A 4,271-nucleotide genomic window follows, 5' to 3' on the forward strand; every position below is an offset into this window, starting at 1 on the left:
ATTTAGTAACACTTCCTTGTGAGACCTTCAGTTTAAACCTAGTATCATTCAAGACAATGATAAGAAACATGAACAAATCAGCGGGGGGATTTGAACTTATTTATATCATAAACAGCATAGCTATGTACCTGACTTGCTATTTCTGTAAATAAAGAAAATGAACCTGTTGTAGCCAAGGCAGTTTCTGTCCTGGCCACATGTGAGAACATCCTGGTTTATAAACAGAGAGTTCAATATTTCTACCCCCAATCTTGACTGCTTTAAAATTTATGACACAACTTATTTTTGAGCACCTATTCTACAAAATGAACAATGTTAGTTATCTCTAGATAAATGAAATCGTTTGATTAATTCAAGATGACAATTTCCTTTCCTCCTTTTACCCAAGAAGAGGTCTAAGTTCTGGGTGTCACTAACACACTGGTCACCTAAATAAAACTTCATTGGTATAGAATGGCTAGAGGGAAGAACTGAGTGTTTACTCTCTTGAGCCAAAATAAGTTGTCAGATGGCAAGAATGTGACCCAGACATTCCTATATGGCCAGTAAGGGGAAGTGTGAGTTATGTGAGGTTTTGGCTAGGGACTATGCCAGAGAGGGGCAAACATTCTTTCTTTCTTTCTTTCTCTCTTTCTCTTTCTCTTTCTCTTTCTTTCTTTTTCTTTCTTTCTTTCTTTCTTTCTTTCTTTCTTTCTTTCTTTCTTTCTTTCTTTCTTTCTTTCTTTCTGAGGACTTATCTTATTTTTTTATAGTTTATTGTCAAGTTGGTTTCCATATGACACCCAGTGATCTTCCCCACAAGTGTCCTCCTCCATGACCATCACCCACATTCTCCCTTTCCCTTCAGCCCTCAGTTTGTTTTCAGCATTCAAGAGTCTCTCCCTCCCTCTCCCTAACTTTTTCTCCCCTTCCCCTCCCATGGTCCTCTGTCAGGTTTCTCCAGTTAGACCTATGAGTGCAAACATATGGTATCTGTCCTTTTCTGCCTGACTTATTTTGCTTAGCACTACACCCTCAAGGTCCATCCATTTTACTACGAATGGCCAGATTTCATTCTTTCTCATTGCCATTTAGTTTTCCATTGTATATATAAACCACATCTCCTTGATCAATCCATTCATCAGTTGATGGACATTTAGGCTTTTCCCATGATTTGGCTATTGTTGATAGTGCTGCTATGAACATTGGGGTACATTTGCCCCTATGCATCAGCACTTCTGTATCCCTTGGTGAATCCCTAGAAGTTCTACTGCTGGGTCATAGGGGAGTTCTACTGATAGTTTTTTGAGGAACATCCACACTGTTTTCCAGAGAAGCTGTACCAGTTTATATTCCCACCAACAGTGTAGGAGGGTGCCTGTTTCTCCACATCCTCACCAGCATCTATATTCTCTTGATTTGTTCATTTTAGCCACTCAGACTGGTGTTAGATGGTATCTCAGTGTGGTTTTGATTTGTACTTCCCTGATGATGAGTGATGCTGAGCATCATTTTATGTGTCTGCTAGCCATCTGGATGTCCATTTTGAAGAAGTATCTATTCATGACTTCTGCCCATTTCTTCACTGGATTATTAGTTTTTCTGGTGTGGAGTTTGGCGAGTTCCTGGTAGATTTTGGATACTAGCCTTTTATCTGATATATCATTTGCAACTATCCTTCCCCATTCCGTCAGTTGCCTATTAGTTTTCTTGGTTGTTTCCTTTGCAGTGCAGAAGCTTTTTATCTTGATGAGGTCCCAGTATTTCATTTTTGCTCTTGATTCCCTTGCCTTTGGAGATGTGTAGAGGAAGAAATTGCTGCGGTTGAGGTCAAGGAGGTTGTTTCCTGCTTTCTCCTCTAGGGTTTTGATGGTTTCCTGTCTCACGTTCATGTCCTTCAGCCATTTTGAGTTGATTTTTGTGTCTGGTATAAGGAAGTGGTCTACTTTCATTCTTCTGCATGTTGCTTTCCAGTTCCCCCAGCACCATCTGTTAAAGAGGCTGTCGTTTTTCCATTGGATACTCTTTCCTGCTTTGTCAAAGATTAATTGGCCATACATTTGTAGATCCAGTTCTGGGTTCTCTATTCTATTCCATTGGTCTGTATGTCTTTTTTGTGCCAATACCATACTGTCTTGATGATGACAGCTTAGAGGTTAAAGTCTGGGATTGTGATGCCTCCCATTTTGGTTTTCTTCTTCAACATTACATTGGCTATTTAGGGGGTTTTGTGGCTCCATATGAGTTTTAGAATAGTTTGTTCTAGCTCTGAGATGAATGCTGGTACAATTTTGATTGGGACTGTAAGGAATCTACCCAGGCAGTTTTCAGGCTGGAGACATGGGGTCTTGCAGAAGTCTGTAGCACCATCAAGGGCAGAGGTAGGCAAAGCTAGCAGGGAAGTTCACTAAACCCTGTTCAATGCTTGAGCCAGAACTTGCATGATTTCTCTATTTTCTATGATGTCATTCTCACATCGGATTGAGGCTGAGGGGTCTATATCACAGATGAGATTGGGGACAGTATTTTTTCTGCAGGCTCAGACTCATCTCTAGCTCTTTTTTTTTTTTTGCAAAGGGTTCCTTGCAGTTTGTGTTGTCTTTCTCTTGATTTGATTTCCTTTATAAAGTTAGCTAAGAGAAGAAATTTCTGCTTGATAGAAGTCTGCATTTGACAGTTGCTCTGTCCATACTTCGTGGGAACTTTAAAGAGGTTCAAGTTTGGCCCATGAGCAAAGTCTCATTTCACAAAGCAGTTTTCCACAAATTGTTTGATCCTTACTTCACTGCCTGGGTCTACTTTTTTCTACTGGTCCAGAATTGGGAGGGGGGGGAGAGGGGTGAAGTGACTATCTGCTTTAAACACAAAAACCTAGTAATACATTACTTTATTGACTGAAACACTAATTCACTAAAGACATTTTCATTCGGCACCTACTATATGTTGGGATTGGGGTTAAATCGTGGAGATAAAACAATAAATAATTACTTTTATGATTTCTGATCTCCTGTCTATTGCTTAGGAAAGATTGATATTAATAAAATTATCACAATAGTACATGAAATTTCAAACTGAGATAATATATTGCAAGCACACTGCAAAGGAAACTGATCTTGATAGATTAAGGAAAAGGAGTGGGATCTCAGGGAGGACTTCTTTATAAAATGATCCTCGGAGTGAAATTTGCAAGATGAGTAAATAGCTAACAGACAGAAGGGAGACAGTTCCAGTCCAAAGGACCAGAAATAGTTAGCTCATAGGTTAATTTATACTGAAATAATGGGCTAATGGGCATTAGTAGGGACTGATAGACTTAAAGGAACCCCTGTACAGATTTAAGGCAGTTTATATTTACTGGATCTTTGAAAATATGTTTTTTTGACAGGTCCCACACCTATGTTCTGTGGTCCTGACTAGGGATGAAAACAACACAGAACTCCCAAGAAACAGAGAGAATGCTTGTGGGACTCAAAAGCAGACACTGAGGTGGAAAGTGGGATTGACACAGGAAAATTTGAAGTAGCATGGATCAGGATTGCACTCATAAGAATTGTAGGTTTTATTATATGAACAATGGGAGGCAACTGAAGAATTTTATGATCCAATATTTGTTTCGAAAATGTCACTCATGTGGACAAGGAATTGAAAGGTGAAGACTGATGGCAGAGGAGATATGATAGTAAGATATTTCTATTGTCCATGTGAGAGATGATAATATATTAAGGTAGTAGCACATGTTTTAGAGAGGCATTTAGAACTTTAAAGCTGTAAGTCAGAGAGACAGCTGTACCATGCAGAATAGCTTATGTGTCTAACCTGGTCATCTTAACTCATAGCAATACTATTCTTACTTAGGAATCTTGGGTGTAGTAATCATGGTTTATAAGAAAAGATTTGAGTATAGTTTTGCATATATTTAGCTTCACTTTTACCATACATATTATAAGTCAGATCTAATCTTATAGAGATCTGAAACTCACAGGAAAATTCAGAAGTTGACATATAAAATTAAGAGTCACCTTAATAATGGAAATACATATGGAACTATATATGGGGATCCTTAGGGAGAGAACTTTTGTTAGGAACTGAATACCTCCAAAATTTAATGGTCTTATGGGAGATGACAGTATGGGAAAAGGACAAAATTGAGGAGGAAAATGTAGGGAGAGAACAAGGAGCAGGTGGATGGAGAGTGATTCAAAAAAGATCAAATGGCAAACATATTTGAATGATGTTAGAGTTCAAGTGAGAGAACTGGCAAATGCTCACTGAATGTAACGACATTAAAGTCA

The sequence above is a fragment of the Suricata suricatta genome, chromosome 1 (genome assembly GCF_006229205.1).
Source record: "Suricata suricatta isolate VVHF042 chromosome 1, meerkat_22Aug2017_6uvM2_HiC, whole genome shotgun sequence".
Lineage (NCBI taxonomy): Eukaryota > Metazoa > Chordata > Mammalia > Carnivora > Herpestidae > Suricata > Suricata suricatta.